This window comes from Malaclemys terrapin, chromosome 5 (genome assembly GCF_027887155.1).
Source record: "Malaclemys terrapin pileata isolate rMalTer1 chromosome 5, rMalTer1.hap1, whole genome shotgun sequence".
Classification (NCBI taxonomy): domain Eukaryota; kingdom Metazoa; phylum Chordata; order Testudines; family Emydidae; genus Malaclemys; species Malaclemys terrapin.
In genome coordinates this window covers 40429166-40456526 of record NC_071509.1, presented here as the reverse complement: position 1 = coordinate 40456526, position 27361 = coordinate 40429166, and positions in this window count along the sequence as shown.

Here is a 27361-nt window from a genome sequence, read left to right as displayed (position 1 = left end):
TTAGTTCTTCGAACATTCCATATTTGCAAAATTCAGCAAGACTGTGAACTGCAGTAATATAAAAGCCCGAGCTGCTTCCCCTTATACCTGGTACCTCCTAATAAATTTAGCCCTTTCATATATAATATTCTGTCTGCCTATGAAGGAGCAATCAAAAGCCACTTTCACTTTGGAGTATTCTTTCTTTCCCTCATCAGCGAGGGATAGGGCACATAGGGTATCATCAGCAACATCACCCATGGTAAATATCAGAGCATTTACCTGGTATTCTTGTGCTTTCTCTTGTTAAACCAGAAGCCATCTGGAATCACTCAAATCTCTGGATTCAGCAAGACGAGCTGCCTAAATTGCCAAAAATCAAACTGACAGTCATGTGCACTATGGGCTCCATTACTGCTACTGAGATAGGACTGTCCCTTCTTCTTGCTGCAGCTTCTACAGGTCTCCCTGATTTTCCACTTTCCCCACTCGCTCACCCTTCTGACAGTCTGGGGTCTCTTTTCTTTCCCTTACTCCTTCATCAGAGGAAGAGATTCATCAACTTCAGACAATATATAGTGTGACAACAACAAAAAAGAGCCATAGTTGCTGGAACTAGGGATGCTGGGGGTGCTGCCCCACCCCTTGGCTTGAAATGGTTTCCATCATATACAGCGTTTTCAGTTTAGTTCACTGACTCGCAGGACCCCCACTATACAAATTGTTCCAGCACCCCTGTGATAAATGAACACCCAGACAGCCAGTAGCTATAAAATCCCTCTTACTAGCTGTTCTCTAATTGCTCTTCCTCTAAGGGGTTAAAAAGTCTCGCTGCTATGCATAAGTAAAAGGAAGTGAGTGGGCACCTGGCCAAAAGAGCCAATGGGAAGGCTAGAACTTTTTAAAATTGAAGCAAAGACTCCCCTTCTGTCTGTCTGTTGTTCTCCGGGGAGAGGCAAAGAGGCCAGAGACTATGCTGTAAGAAGCTTGGGGCCAGGTATGAAAATATCATCACACCCATACCTAGAAACTACTCATTTACAACCCCAGATATGTAAGTAGATCAGGAAATGTCTAGGGAGATGCAATTAGATTTATCCCTTTTATTTCCCTATGGCTTGTGGACTCCTTTGTGCTAACCCCAGGTACTTTTGTTTTGCTTGTAACCGTTATGCTGGACCTCAAGACACAATTCTTGATGCTTAATCATTGTAGTTGCTCTTTTTAAATCTAGCAATAACCTAACTTCCCAGACGTATTTTCTTCTTTTTGTTTTTTAATAAAATTTACCTTTTTTAAAGAACAGAATTGGATTTTTATGTCCCAAGAGGTTTGTGCACATGTTGTTTAATTAGCTAGTGGCAACAGGTGATTTCCTTTGTTTTTCCTTCTCAGCTCTTTCCCGTAGGAGGGATGAAAGGGATTGAGGGTACCCCACAGGAAGGAATTCACAAGTGTGCCTTCTTGGGGTCTCAAAGGGGTTTTGCACTTGGGTGGTGGCAATCCAAGGTCAGAGAAAAGATGTAACCTTGGAGGTTTAATACAGCCTGGAGTGGCCAGTATTAATTTTTTAGAATCCTTGCGGGTCCCCACCTTCTACACCCGAAGTGCAAGAATGGGGAATCAGCCTTGACAACCCCTGAAAACAGCCATGCCTTAGAGCAGCAATTTGAAAAGTCTGCTTTACAATGCATCAATACTTTACTTTTCCATAGTGTGCTTTAGCCTTCCTGATTACAGCCCCGCATGCTCTAGCAATATTTTTATACTCCTCCCTAGTTATCTGTCCAAATTTCCACTTCCTGTAAGCTTCCTTTTTGAGTTTAAACTCACCGAAGATTTCATTGTTAAGCCAAGCTGGTCACCTGCTATATTTGCTATTCTTTCTGCACATTGGGATGGTTTGTTCCTTCACCCTCAATGAGGCTGAACTCATTTCCCCCTTAGCCTTCCAGGGGAACCTGCCCATCAATTCCCTAAGGGAGTCTAAGTCTGCTTTTCTGAAGTCCAGGGTCTGTATTTTGCTACTCTCCTTTCTTCATTTTGTGAGGATTCTGAACTCAACCATCTCATGGTCACTGCTGCCCAGGTTTCCACCCACTTCTACTTCCCCTAACAATTCTTCCCTGTTTGTAAGCAGCAGGTCAAGAGAAGCACAACCGCTAGTTGGTTCCTCCAGCACTTGTACCAGGAAGTTGTCCCCAACACTCTCCAAAAACTTCCTGGATTGTCTGTGCATTGCTGTATTGCTCTCCCAGCAGATGCCAGGGTGATTGAAGGTTAGGGTGATAGAATCCATAATGGGATCTACCTGCCAGGATCCAGAAAAATGTCAACAATCCTTCCAAAATAATCATCTTCCTTCTGTGATTTTTGACACCCATGTTAAGAACATTAGCTATATTACCCATCCCCCCCGGATTTAAAATGATTTTTGTAAAATTAATTTAGGGGACTGAAATCTCATCTGAAATCTCAATTAGCAATTTTCTATAGTTTGCCTATTCCAGAACAACTTCATTCCTTGTAATACTGGATTTTGTTGGAGTGGCTGTTTTTCCAAGAATACAGTAATTATCCACTACGACAAAATCAATGAGGTTGTTTTGTTTTTTAACCTCCTGTACTGTTCAGCTGGCTGTTCATAGAAGTGCGACTCAAAAGAACTAAGGGAAACCAGCATAGTATACAAGTATCTTTTGTCTTCTGTAAATGAAAACTTCTCAGCCTGTAAGCCTTAGGACAAGCTTAAGGTTAATGGAGGACAAAATTACGAAATACTTTAAGGCTTACAAAACTTGAATACAGCTAAATAGCTCATATTTTGCTATCTGTGGTCATATTGTGGGGTCATTTTGTGACTATTTTAACAGTCGTTTTGAATATTCCTCCTTTCAGCTCCCAAACACTTCATGAAAAACTTAAAAGAAAGAAAAAGTTGCTCAGTGGAACTTCCCATTCTTGACCCCTCAGGGCCAGATCCTGAGCTAGTGAGAATTAGCATAGCTCCCCATTTGAGCAACACCAATTTACTCCTAGCAAGCGTTTGATTAAATTAATCAAAGGAACAGAAAGAGGTAATAAGATTAATGGAAAATGGGTGAACACCACTTGCTATGCAGATGATAGAGAGCTGCTGGCTAACTGAGAAGAAGATCTGATGAAGTTAATAAAAATATATATGAATATGGCAAAAAACATGGTCTAGAGTTAATGTGGAGAAGATAACAACTTTGGTGGTATGCAAGGATCCTGGGAAAACATTCAAGATTACAGTACACTCCACAGTTATGCAGCAAGTGAGAAACTTGCCACTTAATAGGTATCATTCTAGAAGATGGAAGATTGGATATGGAAGTCAGCACTTGAATAGCAAGAGTGAAAGATACACTGTGGAAGAATACATATTCAAGGAGATGACAAATCTGAAGATTAAATTCTGATTCAAAATCTTAATTTCATCTGTGTTAAATTGCACTGTGAAACATCGATGAACAAACAATATTAAAGAAACTGCAACCTTTTGAATGACCATATTATTGAATAATTCTGAAAAATGCCATGGACAGTCTGCACTAACCAACCAAAAAGTATTGGAGATGATTGGAAGTCAGCAAATGCTACTCAGAGATTTTATGAAAAGAAAGATTAGATTTGTAGGGCAATACATGGCAGAAGCACATGATGCAGAAAAAGATCTTGGATGGATGATGTGGTATCCTCGGTGGCACAAAAAGATTATTAATTGACAATAACATGAGCAGAAGAGTGTACAGAATGGACTACCAGAGTTGCAAACCACCAAAGGATATGTTTGAATTCAAAGATTTCTTTTTCAGTAAAAAAATATGTTTTAGGTATTTTATTACTCTTAAAGTTTTATCTGATTTTATTAATTTATTCTCTTTTAAGGTCTCCCCACCCACCCTTTCTTTTATTGTCTATTGTATGCTCAACGCCCTGTTATGTCTCAGTCCTCAGCATACTGTGTTCTTAAAAAAAAGAAGCAAAATACTTGTAAGGGCTGTTGTTCTTACCAATAGAAATCTTTGCCACATCAATCTGGCATTACAGTGGTTATGTCTTTATATGAATTAGGGTCCTTTGATATTTTCTCTCCCCTCACTTCCTTTCTCAGTCTCCCTCTGACTGAGAAACTTGTGGGTCCACTTCACACATCCTTGAATTTTGAGAATATGCTCCCTCCACTGAGGAAACTGTTGAAAAATCATGTTTCCTCAGTTTGTGAACATTTTACAGCACCTTAGATTCTTTTTCTGAAAAGGAAAGACAGTTTTCATATCTGAAGTTGAAGTGAAAATTGGTAGTTTCAGACAGTTTCACTAACACACCAAAATAATCATGTTCAGTATGATCACAGCAATCTCTCTCTACATTACTCTAGGTTTCATCTCCTTGCTCTGTTTGAAGATTTGAAATTTTGAGTGTGAGCAGTTTTTAACTACCTTTCATGCTTAATGGTGATGCAGGGTGTTTGTAGGGATAAGACAAACATTACAGCTATAGTAATTTTAAGCTTAGTTAAAAAAAATGGATTAAAAGAAAAAAATGTGTTTGGAGGATTGCAGTAACTCAGCTAGAGGTTAGGGGTCTTCTACAGGAATGGATGGGTGAGGTTCTGTGGCTTGCAATGTGCAGGAGGTCAGACTAGATGATGATGATGGTACTTTCTGACCTTTAAGTCCATGAGTCTATACTGCTGTGGATCTTCTGTGTGTAAATTGGATGTATGTTTCAAAAGTGAGTATTGATGTGAAAAGCATTTATGCACCAGCACGGAGAGAGGTTTAAGCAAACTATTTTCCTTTGAGAAAAATGTAAGACATTGAAAAGAAATAAATGTTTACCTGACATAGCTGGGTTTATCTTTTAGAAAATATTATCTCAGAGCAAACATCTTAAATGTACTGTACTACTTACTATTGTGGTAACCTCATTTATTATTTATATTTTATACACATACACACACACACACACACACACAAAATTTGATGACAATATTTACTCCATTAAATGTAATGGTACATTACAGCTTCATGAATAAATTGTGGGCCTTGTGATAAGCTGCATTTATCATGAACCTTTGACCACCTCACCTGTCTTCTGTCCATTAATTCAGCTCTCCGGGGGTTACTTTAGCAAACCAAACCTCAGAGACAATATGTCCTTCTTTACCCCAAATGTGAAAGTTTCCCCAAAATTGTGATAGTCATTCCTGCAACAGTGGGCAAATTTATAGGTGGATTTTGTATATCTTATCAAAGCTATCAAGTGACCATTAATATTTGAGATGCTTGTTCTAGGTTGGAGGATATTCTAAAAGATGAACCCAGATATATCATATAAACATTTTTTTTTCTTTTTGATGCATTACAGTCTTCATGAGGGAAAATAGGTGGATAATATCAATATTTATTTTTATGCATTTTGCCTATTTTTCGTTATTTTAACTTTTCCCATTTGCAGGAAATTGTGGAGGGAGATGTCAGAATTTTTTAATGACAGCAGATGTTGAGATTAAAAAAGTTAAAGCTTTATAACCATTAAAACACGAATTGTCAGCATCACATGTCAAAGTATACAGAGTAAATATCTTTAAATCAAACTCGTATAAATTCCCAAGTAGCATTTTTCTTACTTTGCCAATCTGCACATTTTGATAAACACCAATGGAAATATTTTTTCATTAGTTTGTGTGCATATGATGAAATCAGCATTTATTGACATTAACTGATAAAAATGTAATATTGCCAACCTTAATTATTTGGTACATTGGGACACAGAATTCTCCATATTTCATTACTGCCCCGACTTGCTCCTGGAATGCCAATTGCTCAGTAATAGAGGAGAGAATGAGAACCACTTATGCATAAGAGGAAAATGTATATATATATATATATATAAAATGAACAACAAATAAGCATATTTTGCACCCAAAAAAACAACTCAAGGGCGTGAAAGTGTGAAAGCTTGGTATGAATGGACCATAATATTTAGTCATGAATTTGTTCCTAGATTTTAAATAGTTTTTTTTCCTATGTTTCATATTTACTCAGTCTGCTCTGTTTGGACATTAACGACCCTGTGGCACATTCTGTAATACTATGCTATCATTAACCAAAGCTTCTTTCTTCCAGCTCTCCCCGAAATGATCTTGGCAAGGCCATCTCAAAACAAATTGCCCTGTCATTCAGGGCAGTCTATTGCAGTCTAGTCTAGAGGCTGTAATAGTGGACTTGCCATGCTACATTCTCAAGGTATGAGTTTATAGGCGTGTGAATTAATTTATATTGAAGACCCCATTTTGCACTTCTCAATTCCCCTTCCTTCCTCATTGCTGCTGTGGAGCAGTGATCCCTGAAATCTCTTGAATGGCTTTTCCACAATTTTCCCCATTTCAGTGACAGCATACCTCTATATATGTATGGGAGGGAGGGACAAGTCTATGTTTTTCCCCAATCTTCCAGTAGCTCCTCAACCATCCATGATTTTTGATTGTCAATGGTATAGTAAAGTTAAATTACTGATTTTCTTAGCATTCTAAAATTAATATAATTTGGACCAAGTGATTTGGTTATGCTCAGATTTCCATGTATTATTCCCTTACTTGATCTTTATAAATATTCATATTTAATTCACTAACTGATCAGACTACTATTATACATCACTCTTATTAAAGATGGATTTAAAAATGGACTTTGCTGTATCACCAAATATACAGAATTGGTTAACATTCAAAAGTTGTATTTTTTAAATTAGTAAAGAAAGAAAAACTCCTAAATAATTAGGTATACATTTGGATGTTTAATAAGCTTTCAATACCCTTTCTTCCAGCCATCCTGCTAATTAATTTATTCGTTAAAAAAAGTTTCAATTTATTTTGTAACTCTATTGCATCCTATTAACATTGTAGAAAAGCATCTGGAAGGTAAAACACAGTGTATTTCTTATCAGTTAATACTTTTTTTCTTGGCTTTACTTGAAGTAGACTTCATCTTTTTCTTCAAATGCAGATGCTATGAACAATAGAGGTTATAGTAGATGTGAATTATTTTATAGGACAGCATCTTCCAAAAATACTGTAGTAAGAAATAATTGCACAGGCTAAAGCTGGTGTTACTTCTGCTTTCTTCTAATTTCAAGACTATTACCTTCATTAGAAGCAAGAGGAAGACCAAAGACAGGGTAGGCCCACTGCTTAGTGAAGAGGGAGAAACAGTAACAGGAAACTTGGAAATGGCAGAGATGCTTAATGTCTTCTTTGTTTCAGTCTTCACCGAGAAGTCTGAAAGAATGCCTAACATAATGAATGCTAATGGGAAGGGGGTAGGTTTAGCAGATAAAATAAAAAAAAGTTAAAAATCACTTAGAAAAGTTAGATGCCTGCAAGTCACCAGGGCCTGATGAAATGCATCCTAGAATACTAAAGGAGCTAATAGTGGAGGTATCTGAGCCTCTAGCTATTATCTTTGGAAAATCATGGGAGACGGGAGAGATTGCAGAAGACTGGAAAAGGGCAAATATAGTGCCCATCTATAAAAAGGGAAATAAAAACAACCCAGGAAACTACAGACCAGTTAGTTTCACTTCTGTGCCAGGGAAGAGAATGGAGCAAGTAATTAAGGAAATCATCTGCAAACACTTGGAAGGTGGTAAGGTAATAGGGAACAGCCAGCATGGATTTGTAAAGAATAAATCATGTCAAACCAATCTGATAGCTTTCTTCGATAGGATAACGAGTCTTGTGGATAAGGGAGAAGCTGTGGATGTGGTATACCTAGACTTTAGTAAGGTATTTGATACGGTCTCACATGATATTCTTATCGATAAACTAGGCAAATACAATTTAGATGGGGCTACTATAAGGTGGGTACATAACTGGCTGGATAACCGTACTCAGAGAGTTGTTATTAATGGTTCCCAATCCTGCTGGAAAGGCCTAACAAGTGGGGTTCTGCAGGGGTCTGTTTTGGGACCGGCTCTGTTCAATATCTTCATTAATGACTTAGATATTGGCATAGAAAGTATGCTTATTAAGTTTGCAGATGATACCAAACTGGGAGGGATTGCAACTGCTTTGGAGGACAGGGTCATAATTCAAAATGATCTGGACAAATTGGAGAAATGGTCTGAGTTAAACAAGATGAAGTTTAACAAAGACAAATGCAAAGTGCTCCATTTAGGAAGAAAAAATCAGTTTCACACATACAGAATGGGAAGAGACTGTCTAGGAAGGAGTACGGCAGAAAGGGATCTAGGAGTTATAGTGGACCGCAAGCTCAATATGAGTCAACAGTGTGATGCTGTTGCAAAAAAAACAAACACGATTCTGGGATGTATTAACAGGTGTGTTGTGAGCAATGGGCTTAAACTGCAGCAAGGAAGGTCTAGGTTGGACATTAGGAAAAAGTTCCTAACTGTCATGGTGGTTAAACACTGGAATAAATTGCCTAGGAAGGTTGTGGAATCTCCATCTCTGGAGATATTTAAGAGTAGGTTAGATAAATGTCTATCAGGGATGGTCTAGACAGTATTTGGTCCTGCCATGCAGGCAGGGGACTGGACTCGATGACCTCTCGAGGTCCTTCCAGTCCTAGAATCTATGAATCTATGAATCTATTACATCCAATGTTTAAAAACAGGAGTCTGGCTATTCTGCCATATTTATCTTATTTGCCCATTTTTGTGTCTTAATTTGTAGATTAAAATTATCAACCAACTTTAGATGATCTTTCTGTCCCTTTATTTGCTCTATTAAAGTTCTTATTATTGCTTCCTTTTTCCTCATTCCTCTTTTTCTTCCAATTGTTTGTTACTCCCACTCTTGTGTGATTGTCTTAAACCCCACTTGTGATTTGTTACAAAAGTGACTGTGCAGAGTTCCATTAATAATAGTAGGGATTAGAGCGTGTACAATAGTTTGCCTTCAAAACAAATTGCACTCTTTGAGCCTTAGATTTTAATTGTTGCAGGACTGTGATCATTTCTTAATATGGGGTAGATTGTGAGTTTACTACCTTGCTCGTGATAGCGAATAGGTATTTACTAGGTGAGGCATAGATGTAAAGCAATAATGCAATGAGCTTACAATCCTCAAGGCCTGTAGGACAATAGTTTAGCCAAGCTAATTAAGGCATTGTCAGGACTGAGATCCCCACTTTGAACTTTAGGGTACAAATGTAGGGGCCTGCATAAAAACTTCTAAGCTTAATTACCAGCTTAGCTCTGGTTCGGCTGCCACCATTTTCAATGGATTCCCTCCCTGGGAAACCTTGAAAAACCTTCACCAAATCCCTGGTGAAAACAAATCCAACCCCTTGGATTTAAAACAAGGGGAAATTAACCATTCCCCTCCTTCCTCCCACCAACTCCTGGTGAATCAAGATCCAAAACCCCTTTGGATCTAAAACAAGGAAAAAATCAATCAGGTTCTTAAAAAGAAGGTTTTTAATTAAAGAAAAAGGTAAAAATCATCTCTGTAAAATCAGTATGGAAATCAACCTTACAGGGTAATCAAACTTAAAGAGCTCAGAGGACTCCCCTCTAGTCTCAGGTTCAAAGTACAGCAAACAAAGAGAAACACTCTAGTAAAAGGTACATTTACAAGTTGAGAAAACAAAGGAAAACTAACACGCCTTGCCTGGCTATTTACTTACAAGTTTGAAATAGGAGAGACTTGCTTAGAAAGATGTGGAGAACCTGGATTGATGTCTGGTCCCTCTCAGTCCCCGAGAACGAACACACTCCCAAACAAAGAACACAAACAAAAGCCTTCCCCCCCCAAGATTTGAAAGTATCTTGTCCCCTTATTGGTCCTTTAGGTCAGATGCCAGCCAGGTTACCTGAGCTTCTTAACCCTTTACAGGGAAAAGGATTTTGGAGTCTCTGGCCAGGAGGGATTTATAGTACTTTACACAGGACAGCTATTACCCTTCCCTTTATAGTTATGACAGGCATAAAGCCAAAAAAAGCCTTAAGCATGTGTATCTAATCTAGACTAACCTTAGATCCTAAGTTATCACAAGATAGAACGTTGTAATGACTAAACTTCTGGCATTTGATCACAAGATCTATCTTATATCATCTTGGGATATTTTTAGTTAAGGACATCAGCCAATGTCTGACCACACGAATGCCATGGAAACTAATAGATGTATATGCTAATATGCTTGAGGTAAAAGGATTAATAACCTTTGGGAAAAGGGTACCCCAATATTAGTAGGGTAAGAAAGTACAAATAAGGAAAAGGAAAAATAAAGAAACCCCTATTGAATATGCATTAGGGATAGTAGCATCAGTGTGACACATTATAAAAGTTGTATCCCAGCCTGTGTGCTTGGGAGATGCCAGTGTGACAATCACTAGTGAGTGTGAGGGGGAAGATAAAGAAGGATGATGTTAGCTAATGCTTCCAGTTGTTTCGCAAAGAATAGTGTAAATCAGGGGTTCCCAAACTTGGTTCGTGGCTTGTTCAGGGTAAGCTCCTGGCAGGCCATGAAACGCTTTGTTTACCTAAGTGTCTGCAGGTACGGCCGCTTCCAGCTCCCAGTGGCCATAGTTTGCCATTCCCAGCCAAGGGGAGCTGCAGGAAGTGGTGCGGGCTGGGCCACCGCTTCCCACAGGTCCCTTTGGCTGGGAACGGCAAACTGCAGCCACTGGGAGCTGCAGACACTTAGGTAAACAAAGAGTTTCGCGGCCCGCCAGGAGCTTACCCTGAACAAGCCACGAACCAAATTTGGGAACCCCTGGCTTAGGGTAATATATTGTTACACTGTCCCTGGAGTAACTCTTGAAGATTGTAAACACACACAAACAAACACACACACACACACAAGTCTCCCTGTTGCTTTGGAATGACTTGTGCTGAACTTATACCTGAAGCCCTGGCCATGCTACTAGGTGCTGCAGGAAAGACAAAGTGCAAAGCCAAGGCTCCACCCTCTCCCAGCCTCTTCATGACTTTTCCCACACACCTGAATAGAGAGGGAATGTAGTGACTCTGTAGAGCTAATATCCCTATTAACACCACTACCCATGATATGAGTAACTGGAACGGGAATTCTTCTCCAGGCAGGCCAGAATTTGGCCTGATGTGTTTGCACAGTGCCCATCACAATGGTGACTCATTCTGACTGGGGCCTGTAGGTGCTACCATAACATAAATAATAAATATTATATTTGTATTTATAAATATAAATAATTATTACATGGAGCCAGTATCATTTTATTCCTGGTAACTTTGACAGCTCCAACTAGCCCCTAATTACTAAGAATCTGATCCAATGCCCACTGAAATCATTCAAACAAATGTGGGATAAACTTGTAGTGACAAGAACATATCTATCTTGACAAATTAAATACTTGGCTTGCACACATTCAGATGACTCCTGCTTTCTCTGGAGCTTATACTATTCTACTAATTACCACTGGTTTCCATAAAAGAAGAATCAGACCCAATCAGAGAGCAAAATATTCCACTAGTCACCATAACTGAACTTGGAGACTCATTATCAGACAGTTCTGGGTTAAATAACCAACCAAACAAAACCCTACAGAGATCCTGAATCTTTTAATGGACATTGATGGTCAGATGTTAGCTATCACTACTGACGACTTTAAATTTCTACTTCAAATGGGTTTGCAATAATAAGCAAAGAATGTTGATGAGGGGTTTCTCTATTATGATCTTTGGAAACAAACAGAAATGGCCGATATCATTTAGAGAGTTTGGATTGGGGCAGTGGTATTTTTTCTACAGAGACAGATTCTGACCTGATATTTTAAGTTTGCCCCTGGTTCAACAAAGCACTTAAAACAGACACTCATCTTTAATCAATTTTAAAATTAAGCAAATGCCTAAGCTAACATTTTTGCTTCATTGGGGCCAAGGGATGAAGCTGAGGTGGAGGGGGGAGTCTTCAGGCTGCCTTTATGGCTCCCCAGTCCTTTGACTGGCTAGGTATAGTGTATCCCCTGCTAGAACTTAGGCCAGCTTGTGGCTGCTCTAAGTTGAGCCTGGTTGCTACAACACTCAAGACACTGCTCTGTCAGCTACGGATCTTGAGAGCTCAGTGCAACTCTAGGCACATGCCTTTTTTCAGTCAGCCATGTGCTCTTAATGCTGGGATTGAGGAAGGGGTGGAGAAAAGCTGGCTATGCTGATTTATGCTAGGAGAATCCACAAGTAGTTACTGACATCAGCTTTCTTTTGCATCATTTTATTTAGTTAGTTAGATATTTAATCTTATTAGTGCTACAGAGCCAATTCAGCAAGGGTCGAGTAAGCTGGATTCTCTCTAGATCACTCATCAAGAAAAATGTTAACTACATTTCAAATGCATAATTTTTACATCGAAGAGCACATAGGTATGCTCTTTATTGCACCTTAACTCACTAAAATATACCTCGGTTGAGTCAAGTTGACTGCTGATACACAAAGAGTGTGCAAAGTTAGCAGTCACAAAATCTTTTAATTTGAACATCTTTGTTATGGAGTGATTGAGACGTAAACCAGGAAACCCACAATGCTGCTTTTAGAGAGTCACTTTTCAGAGGAAAATTACTCTTTAATAGTCTCTGCTGGCCCCTCATTCCAGCATCTACATTGTGGTGGTGTGAAGTTGGTGTGAAATTTGACATTGCGGAGACAGTATACATTAAGCAACACAATAGTGAATGCTACAGTTTTTTAATGCTTAAGTATACATGCACATGTTTTATGTGGAGGGGAAGATGATAGACCTAATTTTAATTGGAAAGAAAATCTGCTGTAGTCCTTCTGCAATTAAAAATGTGTTTTAGATTATATAGAATTTCAATTCCATTTAACTTTGAAAGTGAAGCTAGCTAAATTCCTGAGACTTCCCCCTCAGAAAAGTGCTTCTGGTTGTTCTGGGCAAACATTCTGGGAAACTAGGGTGGCATCGTTCAGAAAATTGTTCTAATGGTCATTTTTTGTTTGAGAAGAGGTAAGACAAATGATTTCAATCAAGAGTTGCATAGTTTATGGATTGATAAATGGGCAGTGATTTTATGACAGCCATTAGAGACAGACTAGTGTTGTCAAGACTCTTGAAATTTTTTAACTCACTTTCATTCTTGAGTTAAAATAGATTTTGATCAAGCCTTAACATTTAGGAGAAAAGGGTCTGGAATGCTATCTATTACAAGTTATTTGCCAATTCTGTTCTGATTTTACAGGCTGTGAGTTTATTTAGCAAAAACATTTAGTAATTAAGAGAATTACATCACCAACAAACCTGCCGAGGAGAAATAAAAAGTAGAATTCACATGATTTCAAGTAGTAAGCAGCTTTCTTAGTGTATATGGAAAGTCATCATTTTCATACATATAATATAAAGCATATAACACAATTTTTTTTTTTTTCTTATAACTATGATTTTTTAAAATACCAACAGTTATTATTATTCTGGAATTTAGTTGTGTTTTATGAAGGTGAGTCTGCCTATAAGGCCTGATCCAACTCCCATTTAAGTAAATGTGGGGGGGGAAGGAGAATCTGATTGTCTTTCGTGGGGGCTTTGAACAAGCACTAGATTATCAACTCTGAAGTAGGCATTGTTCCTAACTAAAGCATTAATCAATCAATACTTATTAAACAGCTAGAGTTTTTAGTATTCTTATTCTATATTACCCAATGCAATATAATACTCCTGGCCTAATACAAATGAAAAGAAAACAAAATCAAAACAGCCCACCTCCCTAATTTAGATTGCTTGAGGCCTGATGCAGGCAAAGATTTATGTGCAGCTTTCGACACTATCCAATGGAGAAGTGCCTTGCAAAACATTAAAAACTCTACTATTAATCTATGATTAAGCCTCATCCCACAGAAAATTATATTTTGTTCACACTAGTCACCATATGTTACAGTGCATGGGATTTGCCAGAACATACTGAGGCTGGAGATATGGCTCCCTGGAAGCCCCACTGGCTCACATATTTTGGTATTCCCCAGGGTATGATCTAGAAGTAGGGAGGAGGATTAATATGATTATGGAAACTTCCTTAAAAATTACTTACCAGAACATTGTTTTGGGAAATATTGCAGCATCTTGGAAACTCTCCAACTCACGGAAAGTTTGGTTCACTAAAGCAGTGTTTATAGCTAAACAACACATATTGTTTAGAGTCTAAGCCTTAGACGGAAGAGTAAACTGCCTCCAGGGATAGAAGATTGGCACAGCAACTTATGTGACCTGCCATCTAAAGAACAGGTAATGTTTTGGAGAAGAAGGACCTCAGACAAATATGAAAAGCTTTGGTCTGATGTTTCAGAAACTTTTGATTAATTCTTAGCAGATGGAAACAGAGATGTTGCTCTCCTTTTCCCTCTGACCTTCCTTCCTTTTTTTCTCTTCCTTCCAATCCCTTTGCTTTTTATGTTCTTTTCTGTTCTCCCTTTATTTTTGAAAATAAAAATCAATATAAATAAAATGTATTTAAAATAAAATCCTACCAGTCCACATGATGAAAGACGATACTTCACAAAGCAAATTGGGTCTGCACGATTCCTTAAGGCCTTATTCGGAAATGCATCCTTATTCAAGAAAGATGCTTCCTACTTGCTTTCTCTGAATCAGGATGGATTTTGCATGTGCGTAAGTAGACGGCCTGCACACATGGCATCCACTGAACTACCATATACATTTAGGTCAAGATATTTGATTATTTAAGACAATTAGTACATTTTCAAGGATGATCACTGCATTTTTAAAGAAATTTGGAAAGAGCTAAATATCCTCCTACTGAGCCAACAAAGGAAAAATACAGCAAAAAATCTGAAAAATTTCCTGACCTCTCCTAATCCATTCCAGATAGTTAAAGTAAATTTACCCCCTTTAATTTGCTGTTTTTTAAAATGATATTTTCCTGCTTGTTGAAGTGGTTTTATAATCACCCTGATGTTTTAATTCAGTGCAAGATAACTACATGATTGGAAAGCTTCTACAGCCAGTTAGATTGCACCTTACCTCAATAAACATTTTGTTAGGTTAAATAGTGTATAGTGCTACCAAAATGAAAAGGAAGTTGTGGTGCAAGCAACAGCTAGCCCCTGGCCTCAGAATGGTTTCTGTTCAGAGATTAACTCAATATCTTCCATCATAGCAGTTACAAAGAAAAATAGTCTTAATAAGATTTAGAAAATTGCATCTACCTAGCAAATTCCTCTGAAACCTTGATGGAATTATAAATTTGAAGTACTATCTCCTGTACTAGACTTAAGTCATTTCAGCAAAGCACTTAAGGATATATGCTTCAATCAAACTGACTTCAATAGACTCAGGAGGTGTTTTGGTACTTCCCTGGATTGGGCCCAGATTCACTCTATCATTGCTGTAACTCCATATTGCAATTCCTCATGATTTTCCACAGCGTACATCTCCTTGCAGTCCTATTGTACACTTTTATACAATTCTGGTATTTTCCAGGGTCATCTCCTCCTTTATTCCTAGTGTCAAACAGGCATAACATATGCCCAGGAAATGAGAACAAACTAGAAAAATATTTATACCAGCATTCAACTGATATTAGAAGAGAAGAGATGAGACAGATAAGGTGTTCAGATATTTCGCTATAAGTCAACAAACTAAATAATCTGTAGATGCACCAACATACAAATTATTAACTAACAAACCATTTCTAATCAAACCCATTTGTGCCTATTGGAATACTTGAAAACACTTCTCAGTAGATCTCAGGCACCTTCAAAGCACACTTTTTTGGCAGATTAGTCAACTGGCTAATTATTTCAGACATTTTCAAAAGGGAGCTTTTTCCTGTCACTTTTCATGATGACGGGGCCACTTTTTTTTCTTCTGAAAATACATTTTAGTATTGTTTCCTCCACATCCAAAAGTTTACCTTTTTCCTGTGTGTGGAAGCGGAGGACAAGACTAAAATTGCTCAAATATTTGGATTGGCTTCTGAACATGACACTGTCTTTCACTGAAAATGAAGTATGGTGGCATCCAAGGACATTTTGATGTGATGGCCTTAATTTAACATGGTACAGCATATATTCATATTATAGCTGGCAGTGTTCACTCCTGGTATAGTTATAACTCCCTGGATTCAGACACCTCACAACTTCTTAAAGCATTCATCTTTGGGGCTGACATTTTCAATGTTTGGTTTCTGCTTAAGGTGGATGGTGAATGTTGTTGGTGTGTGTGGGTGTGTGGGTGAGAGAGAGAGATTGTAAAAAAGAAAAATAATTTTAAAAAAATCAACCCAAAAAGCAGACTATCCGCCAAAACTGAAGGGAATAAAAAGATAGTTATTATTTACGTGATAAAGAAAAGATAAAAACGTTCAGAAAATAAAAGTTGAAAATTGGCAAGGAGAGTCCTATAGTGAGCAGAGTGTGCTTTAGAAAATTAAGGGGGGGAAAACAGGATTAGAAACAACAATGTTGTTATTTACAAATGGCAGGATGTTAATCATGAATGCATATGAATGTAGCAAGATGCTTAAACCACTCAGATATTGTCAACTGGCCAGGAGATATTGCAAAACAATTTTTTCACCTACTAAACTCTTTAGGACCACCATTTTGTTTTTTGTGTATGCAGCCCTTAGCATGAGGGAGCCCTGCTACTGATTCTAAGAGTTTCCACATTAAAAATAAGGAATAGTAATAATTCTGCTCTTCTCCTACCATGACTTAAAAGACTGAATGCTAGTAGCTCATGAGTTTTTTTCCTTATCACTTCAGCTGACTAGTGCTAAGTTTTTGCTGTGATATATGTAGTGAAAATTCCTATTATTATTAGGAGTATCTGGGAGTGACAGAGAGCAGCTGTGCATAAGTATGAAAAAGTCTCCAAGGTCTGCTGACTGCCACTGATCTAGGGGGAGATAGACTCCAAAGTAGGGTGATGGGAGACATTCTAGGTGAGAAGGAATGGAGGAAGTTTGTTGGAATGAGATGTTTGGCAAATGGAAGCAGACAGTGAGAGAAAGGAGCCGTGTTTTAAAAGATAGGATTTAAACTCTACTTGCTTAGTTTTTCTATTTGAGATATTCAGGGCTTGATTTTCCAAAGCACTCAGCATGGGCCTAACTCTGCTCCCCCACCGCCAAAGGTAAAATTTTAATTGAAAGCAGAATTAGTCCATCTCCGAGAGATTTTGAAAATCACTTCCATAGTCCCCCTGGGAATCCCATGAAGTCTAAAGTGGGAGAAAGTATTTAGGTTTTTTTGTTTGTTAAACTTAACAACCCTGGCCAACTACATTCTATACCTAAAATATGAAGTATTAAGGGTTCTTCTGATTTAACTACATTCAAAATATTACTTAAATAAGTATAGTTTTTACGTCCCTGACTTTTAGGGGAAAAAGAATGAACAGACTAAAAACCATTACTTTCCACTGATAGAACACACTTTTCAAGGAAGAATTTAGATACTATTCACATTTTGGATGCTTGCAGTGTTGACAGCAACTTTGGATTGTTTGGGGGGGGAGGGGTGGGCAAGGAAATCTCCTTTGTTGATATCACTTTTATGTGTTTCAGACTGTGTGATCAACTGCTGAATCCTTTTGAAGAGCCTTGGGGGGGGGGGGGGGGTGAGATTTAAATTCAGATAGTAAATTCAGTGAACCTGGGCTCTGCAAATATGGAAACTATCCATCGTCCTAATAGCTTTCCATTCTGAATAGCTTTTAAGGCCCCTGGTCTTTAAAACCTATCAGAACTGCTCTTCCTCTATATTCTGAGAGGAATTTCTGCCTACATTATATTATCAGAGTGATAATGGGGGAGGGGTGAACATAGCCCCAATTTAGAAGTGAAATGTAGTTTTAATCCCTGTGATACAAATACACTTTTAAAGATTTAATTGACTTCTTGAGAAGGAAGGAGACCATCAAATGAAAAAAGATTCACATTTTGTTGATAGAAGGAGCCTGTGCTCACCACTACCTGCAAATATTTCATAAGAGAGTGTTGTACAGGATGAAATGCTGAGGTGGTGTTTTCCCAGAATGTGTCCCCAAGATTCTTCATAACAGAAGCATTGTTACAGTGATGGGCTGAAAGATGGTTATGATCAGAAGTGAAGACGTGTCCAATAACACGTATTTCATATAAACCATATTTGAAAGCATCTAAATTGAGCAGAGTTAACACTGTTCCCAAAGCTGCATCTGAATCCATGTGATACTATGTTTGATCCATTATTGGAGGTTAAGCTCTCCCAGTGGTGAGGAGAGTTCAAATTTTTGGCATCAGAGATCCCTGGGCCCTCACTACACATTATCTTAATGATGCAAGTGAATACACTTGCAGAAGAATAATATGGGAAATAATATTTCCCAATATATGTTAATTACAAAAGTAGGATGGCATGTGTAGAAAAACATGAACCCCATGAAGAGGTTGTAGCAATGATGTCACAAGAGCATAAATAGTAAAAGAACAAGTGAGCCACGTTGTTTTGAAAAAGTTGCAACTTGGTTACCATTGGCTAGTAGATCTGCCAGGAGACTAATGATTATAAATAGAAAGAACTAGTGCAGCTGTCAGATAAGATTTCTAAAATGACTAAAAATTTAAACAGGAAGGTTTAATTCTAATAATCGAGAATTTCATCAAAGAACTAATATGGGGATTAAGTAGAATGAAATAAAAAAAGGGAATACAGTGAAATAAAATGAAATAAGTAAATGGGATCAAAATATAAGTTAATACCTATACTCTGTATCACATGAAGAAATGTGGGAAGAAATCAGGTTATAATGACTTGAACACAAAAAGTTGAACAGTAAAAAAAAATGGATTTCTGTCTTATCCATGTTTTATAGTAAGAGATTACCATAAAACCAGTTGGACATGTCATGCAGAAAACAAGAAACAGAGAGCAAGATTCTGAGGAAACACAGAAAAATAAATGTAAATCTATATCATTTAATAAATGTATATAATTTGCAAATGATAATGAAACCTTAAGCTAATAGTACCATGTCTCATATAACTCACTCTAGACAGACTAGAGGTGAGGTAATATCTTTTATTGGGACCAACTTCTGTTGCTGAGAGAGATGAGCTTTTGAGCTTACGTAGAGCTCTTCTTCTCACTCTATATAGTCCCTAGTTTATGGGTGGGAGCCTGCTGCCTTGTTCCTTACGTTTTATATAATTTGTTTTCATTAACTGTTTCTGCTGTGTCATATCCCCACCACAAACTCAGCAAACCTGGAGCCCTGAACAGGCTAGTATTTGTGAATAGTGTAAATTAATTTATTTATTATGCTGATTTTTTTTAAACAATCAGCAGATGGAGCTAGAGTTTCAAAGAGTCACTCCCCTCCTCGCCCCCACAATGGAGCTGCCTGCTTCATCAAAGATTCTGTTCTTAATGGACAAGAGCTCTGGGAAAGTGTTTTACTCTTAGGAAAGAAAATGAACACTCAGTAGGTATGTGGGAGTTTTCAGTGGAAAATCCAGAGTGCTACAGGAAATAACATTGTCTGGCTATACCGAAAGAAGGACAGGAGACACTTCATATGGATTTAATCAGGCCACAACTTTATTATTAGATGTCTGGGACTACCTGGCAGATAAAAAGTGTACAGTGCAGGCAACTTCAGGCTAATTCAAAGAACTACCCAGGGCTTCCACCAGCCCCCCTCCTTCATAAAACATTTAGGTCCCCCAGACAACCCATAGCTTGGACCTTACCATCCTCTGGACATCTGCCCCACACTTACAAAATGAGTTGTGACATATGGCCTAACTCCTTAGAAATCATAGAATCATAGATTAGGGTTAGAAGAGACCTAAGGAGGTCATCTAGTCCAACCCTCTGCTCAAAGCAGGACCAATCCCAACTAAATCTTCCCAGCCAGGGCTTTATCAAGATAGGCCTTAAAAATGATTCCACCACCTCCCTAGGTAACCCATTCCAGTGCTTCACTACCCTCCTAGTGAAATAGTTTTTCCTAATATCCAATCTAGACTTCTCCCACTGCAACTTGAGACCATAGCTTCTTGTTCTGTCATCTTCCACCACTGAGAACAGCCTAGCTCCATTGTCTTTGGACTGCCCCTTCAGGAAGTTGAAGGCTGCTATCAAATCCTCCCCCCACTTCTCTTCTGCAGACTAAATAACCCCAGTTCCCCCAGTCCCTCAGCCTCTCCTCATAAGTCATGTGCCCCAGCACCCTAATCATTTTCATTACCCTCCGCTGGACTCTCTCCAATTTGTCCACATCGTTTCTGTAGGGTGGGAGGGGGCTAAAACTGGACACAATACTCCAGATGTGGCCTCACCAGTGCCAAATAGAGGGGAATAATCACTTTCCTCGATCTGCTGGCAATGCTCCTACTAATGCAGCCCAATATGCCATTAGCCCTCTTGGCAACAAGGGCACACTGTTGACTCATATCCTGCTTCTCGTTCACTGTAATCTCCAGATCCTTTTCTGCAGAACTTCCACTTAGTCAGTTGGTCCCCAGCCTGTACCAGTGCATGGGATTCTTCTGTCTCAAGTGCAGGACTCTGCACTTGTCCTTCTTGAACCTCATCAGATTTCTTTTGGCCCAATCCTCCAATATGTCTAGGTCACTCTAGCTTATCTACTTCTTCCTCCTTTCATTGCCATTATAGGTCCTCCCTGACATGTGCTGTAGGGAAGGCGAAAACCCCCACTCCACCCAGGCCAATATGGTGGTGAGGGAAAAATGCATTCCCAGCACCCCTAAAAAGAAGCAACTAGTGCAATACCCACAGCAGGTCCTAAGCAAACCTGATATTTGCTACCTCAAGGGGAGAGAGGGTAGGTACTGCCTGGAGAAAGGGCTTCTAAGGCCCAGGCTTGCACCTTTTAAACCTTCCATCCTTACATTCCCAGGGGATGAGTCAGCATCACCAAGCTGACTCCCACCTACCTTTTTTCAGCAGTTTCCGACTTCCTCCATCCCCGCCACCACACACCTGTGAAGCACTGCCTCAATCCTCCAGCAATCCTGGAAAATATCCCCACCACTTCAGGTGTGATGTGAGCATTGGCAGCTCACTTCTTTCAAATCAGTTCTCGATTAATGCCCAGCATAGGGCATTAATGTGTTGAATTGGGCTGGCTGAAAATATAGAACTGAATTTGGAGAACTATGATCATGAAAGATGCCATGGTACTTTTACAGACACAGAGGATTTAATCCAAGTGTTCTGGTTAAATGCCATTGGGATAATTACATTCTGCCTATCTACATTCCTCTCTAGAGTTTCTGTCATGTGTGGTAGTATTTCTTGACCTAAACTATTGTCTAGTATTCCTATGTGCTGTTACACACTCTCTATGACCCAGCACAAGTGGCTAGGAGACAGCGAAGGATTGATAGTAAAGTTTGTTATCTGGGATGCTTACGGATTAAAAGAATTATATCAATATAAGTTAATCATTCTAACCTTTTAACTTTACAAGGTATTTTTTCCCTGAAAATTCTGTTCCTCCAAAAGAAAAGTAAGTATTCTAAATATTTAATGAACTAATTAGGTAAAATACTAGCACTAGTAGAGGCTTAAGTAAATATATTCCTCTTCACCAAATTCCGTCCAAGGTTTTTAGCCCAACTCTGAAAACATTGACGAATTTCTTTTAACTTCATAACCAGTAAATATTTCATCAGTACTTTAAAATTTAATACCACCCATTTAAGAAGGATGTTTTACCTTTAGAAAAATAGTTTACAAAGTTGTCTTCCTTCGTGTAGAACAGATTTTATATTTGAATCATTAATGTGTCTTTTCTAGTCTAATTTTTAATTCTAGGGGAGTTTTAGCTGTTAAACATGCACATGTCACCAGATTTTACTGAAATACATGGGAATGGTGTCACAAGATGATTTCTTGTGGGGGAAAGAATGATTTTGCAGGACCAAATTTACAGGGCCACAGTCAGCAATAAATAGGCCTGAGACTAGTAGTAGAAGTGCCTACTCCTGTCCAATTCAGTTTTCCACCAATCTACTCTTTACTTCCCTCAATCTTCTGCCCCTCCCAGCATCCCTCTTTTTGAGCAGTTGTTTCTTGTTTTTTCACCCACCAGAAATTACTTTTAAATAAAGTTTCCCAAGCCATATATTTCCTGTTTTGTTCATCTTCCTGTACACACATGCTCTCACCCAAAGATCTCTGGCTGAAGTGGTTGAGATAGCCATGAATAGAAAGCAAGGGAGGCCTAGAGTATGATCCAGTGATGTTCTTTACAATATATAAAGTATAACATTCAAATCAAGTTATCCTGCTCTACTTTTGCTCTATCCAAATGGAGCAAAAATCCACCTCACTGGCAGCTAAATAGTACCATTAAAATGGGCTGTTGCTGCAAACCTAAACTTTAAGTAATCTGTAATGGAAAGAAGGAGAGACCTGGCTCAACTACGATCACATTAGAAAGTGGTGGTCATTGGCACAATTCATCCTCAATGACAAGATTATGGAATGGAAGTAAGGAATAGGCAAGGTATAATTAATATATATATATATATAATATAAATTATAGTCCCTCCTATCTAGCTTCCACTGATTTCCTGGAGAGGCATGTTTTAATTTGTCATAATTATGTCAAATCAAAGAAAGAAAGAAAGAAAGAAAGAATACTTTCTTCACAAATGAAAAAAATACTTCATGTTGAAGGGTTTGTAGAATACAACAACAAAGTGGATGGTTTTCTTTTTGATACAATTAATGTGAGTGATGGTTACAGAAATCTTTAACTGGTGGACACAGATAATTGTTGTTAAAACCCTAGTTCTTCTTCCACATTGAAAAATCTCTGAAATTTGTGCAATTAGCAAAATATTCACTCTATTAAAAGATCCACAGATGCTGTAAGCTAAAGTTCTGTTTGTTTCAAACATGACCCAGTATAATCACTTTCATAAAATCACTTATGATGTGTCATATCCTGTTGCTTCATTTCATGTTGGCGTACAACAGAAATAAAGTAAAGTGAACACAGACTCTATGATTAATCAAATTCCTTGAATGTATTTCTATTCAAGTCAACACCTCCTTTTGGGCTTAAAAGGCACTCAGTGATTTTTTTTTTTAAACCACAAGGCTGCATAATTCTCGATGAAAGAGAAAAGGTTTACTCCATTTATATTATTTTACAATAAGATGAGATAAAATAAACTAAAAGAAGTGGAAAAAAAGCAGGACATTATTATTTCTAATTGACTTTGAATTGAGGTATCCTGGGATTTCTGAGTATTGAAGAACTTTCCCTTTCATGTCCTGCCTTCATGTTAACACTTTACTTAATGTGTCATTGTAATGTATTTTGTATTTTGTTCATCACATTAGTCCAGCATGACATTTGTATTTGTCTGCTTCAGTCATCAGACATTTTCTTCTTTCATTTGTCTCATCTTACTGGTGCATATTTGTCATTCAGATTTTTAAATGCATAGTGTCACTTCATCTTGTTTGCTTATCTGGCTTTCATTCATTCTTTTTTTCCTTTCTCTTCACCTCTTTTAACTCTCTGTGTTACATTCAGCAAAACACTGAGTTGCTGTCACTATATAATTGACAAGTGTTCCAATTTACATCCTAAGGCCTGCAGGATTTAGCCATAAGAATTTACTTAAATAATTCAACAGAAAGTTTTTTTCCCCATATAAATAAATATAATCAAAGAAGCATTATGCACAAGGAAACTCATTATAGTGTAGTTATGTCATAAATACAATGCAATGGTGTATATGCATTTTAATACCTCTAATAACTACTAACCCATATAATTGGAAAGTTTACCATTGAGAATAATTATAGTATAAATACAATGTAATACATATGTCAGGATTGTAATAATATATGTATTAAGAAGAACATCAAAGGGAAAATGATTTATGTAGTTAAACTTCTGGCATGTAAGTTAATGATAATTACATGTGAAAAAGCAAAAACAGTATGATTACTCTGAAATTGTGTGTAACTATATTGTAATTATAGTATCATTTTTATAAAATGTGGTTGAGATGGAGAAAGTATCTTTAATATTAAATTGCAAGAAATTGATTAAAATCATATTTAATTTTACTGTAAAAATCAAGACAGAATTGACATAATCAATGAAAAAATATTTATGAGAAAAAAAATCAGGTTTGCTTTTTATCCTTTGGTTTATAGGAGTTCTACCCTCTGACTCATCTTGCATTACAAGATCTCAGGCTTCACTAGACTTTTCCTACAAAATGTAGGAAACAAATGTGTGGTGGACTAACTCAAATTTTACACTTGTTTAAAAGTACTAACTACTTATATTCCCCATTATACACGTAAAGAGGTCACTGTGATCCAAAGGAGGATTGAAAACTCAATTACAATGCCTGGATTTTAGCTCAGATCATTCATTTGAGCAACATTACTGATGTGTACAAACACACAAATGTCTTAACAGGATAGCTATAATTCTCTCATCCATATAAAGGGTAAGAAATGAAAACTGAAATTATATAAATTCAGTCCTTATTTACCTTTATTTAACTGTAGCAAAGAACTGATTTATTTGAATTTTTCTGCACATCATTTTTTACCTATTACCACACAACTTAAGGATCTAATTTTCTGACCACTGAAGTCAGTATAGATTTTGTCATTAACATTAATGGAAGCAGAATGGGTCTTTAGATTATATAGTTCTTATTCAAAATGACAATGACATATGCTCAATGTTTGTTATCCCACTGCATTTTTACACATTTCCATTTGTGTTTGATATGCTTTAGGAGGTTATAAAGTAACATGTAGAAACAAAGTAATTTTCATAGCACACAGTGGCAGAAAGGTAAATAGGACTACATTTTCAAACATGGGTGCCTAAAACTAGGCACTTACATAGAAGTCACGTTGATTTTTGGTGTCTGGTTCTCTTCACTTGCTTTAGGCTTATAGAGTATACCTGTCTTGGAAGAGTGCAAAAGCTGAGATGAACTCTCAGATAGACCAGTCCTAGTCCAGTATGGGCTTAATAGATTAAGAACTGAACTTTTCATTCTGTTTTGCAGGTGGGTTTTAATCTGTTCTTGTGCCAGGAGTTCTCAAAGTATCTCTCTTTTTTCTTCATTTGCTGTTGTTTTCATCAGAGAAGCATAGTCACATATGGAGGCAAAGGGTTGTTTTGGTACTATGCATTTGTGGTGTTCTAGCATTTACAAACTAGCAGAACTTCTCAGTTTTCTTTCTTTTTTAACTTGAAATTTCAACAATACTTAAAACTAAAATTTCATATTTAGATGTTATAAAAAGGGTGGGGTAATGACAGTTTATTCTCTTACCAATCTTTTTCTACCAGCTCGGGTAAAAACTTTGGTTGGGCGGTTTTCTGTTACAGGATCTCCAGAAGTTTTCTGAGACCAAGGTCATCAGTGGATTATTTAGTTTGGGCAATTAATTGAAATAGCTAGTTCCCTTTGGGATGTTGCACTCCATATGTTTTATGGAAATATGTTTATGAGTGTAAATATAATGTAACTGGAATATGCTTTATGCAAAAGGTCTCTTGTAAGGTATCATTACAAAGCTTATAATCCACTGAGTGTGTTCATCCCTTTTGGACAAATGTATCATTCTTGTATCTGAAACTAGAACTATAGAGTATTACTCTAAGGTCCTATTGTAATTATGCAAAGTATGGGCCATTAATGGTGTCTTGGAATCTTGATGGCTCCCATTAACTAGGACAACTGGTTGTAAATAGCTGTTTACTTGTAAGCCTTCCTGTATATGTGTGTGTACCAGCCAGTGGGTAATGAAGTCTCACAGTACATGTGGACATGTCACATGGTACTGGAATCCATCTTAAACCTGGTGCTTTTCCATTTAGAAGGAAGAGTGGGAATCCAGAGAGAGACATCGGATTCCCACCTTGTGCCAAAGATAAAAAAGGGGGTGGAACAGTACAAAGGGGGCCACCAGTCATTAGAAATCCCCTAGTTACCACCTGAGCTGGAACAAGGACTGTACTGGGAAAAGGACTGGGTCCAGACTAGGAAGAAATCTAGTCTGTGAAAGAAGCTTATTGGAACATCTCTGAGGGTGAGATTTACAAGAATTCAGTTTCTTAAATGTATTAGGCTTAGACTTGTGTGTTTTGTTTTATTTTGCTTGGTAACTTACTTTATTCTGTCTGTTATTACTTAAAACCACTTAAATCCTACTTTTTATACTTAATAAAATCACTTTTGTTTATTAATTAACCCAGAGTAAGTGATTAATACCTTGGGGAGCAAACAGCTGTGAATATCTCTCTATCAGTGTTATAGAGGGCGGACAATTTGTGAGTTTCACTGTATAAGCTTTATACTGAGTAAAACAGATTTATTTGGGGGTTGGATCCCATTGGGAGCTGGGTGTCTGGGTGCTGGAGAGAGGTGAGCAGTTTTTGGTTATAGCCTACAGCTTTGGGGGCGTGGTTCAGACCTGGGTCTGTGTTGCAGCAGACTAGTGTTTCTGGCTCAACAAGGCAGGGTTCTGGAGTCCCAAGCCATCAGGGAAAATGCGCTCAGAGGTCATTTCAGCACATCAGGTGACAGTCCCAAGGGGGTCTCTTTGACCAAACCCATCACACCCTTTAATCTAAATCTCGAGGTCTTGGTGGTCTGTTCAGGAGAATGGAGAGAATTCACAATTCCAAGTTCTAACCATGTGCAAAAGATGATATCTAATCATCAGTTTTTTCCTTCCCTCCCTATATTTCCTTTTTTCTCTTTCTTGAGTTGGTTATATCAGTTTGGTAAGTGGTTATTTAATTTATGTCTTTTGTGCAGGTCTCAACTGGTATTCATGAACTGGCAATCAATATAGTTCTTGAAGCACTTGACTTGAATTAAAGTACAGTATTGAATACCATTATTAGATGAGAAAAATTACAAGTCCTTCATATTAAATCAGTAATATACATCTTAAATGATTTTATAAGTAGAAAAATCAAAGTCACTTATTTCATACCTCTGACCAAGGATTCAATCTAATTTTGAAGATTTTCCCATGCCTTTAACACCTCCAGCTATTGTAGAATATTCACAGTTTGCAGATTAAATAAAAATATTCAGAGTGACAGCACTGGTTAGACTATACCATTTTTTGCCTCCTCATCTAAGAGAAATAGCATTGAAATGTCGAAAGAGTGAGAGCAGGAAAGGAATTTTAAAGCTGACATTACATCTTGCTTCCAACAGTTTTAAGTTCCAGAGATATGAATTTCATTATAAAGTGGATTTTATAGTCATTACTATCAAAAATCTGGTTTTGATATCCAACACGTAAGCAAATGCTTTAAAAAAAGCACACTGATTTAATTAGTGATATCTTATCTGATGTTAA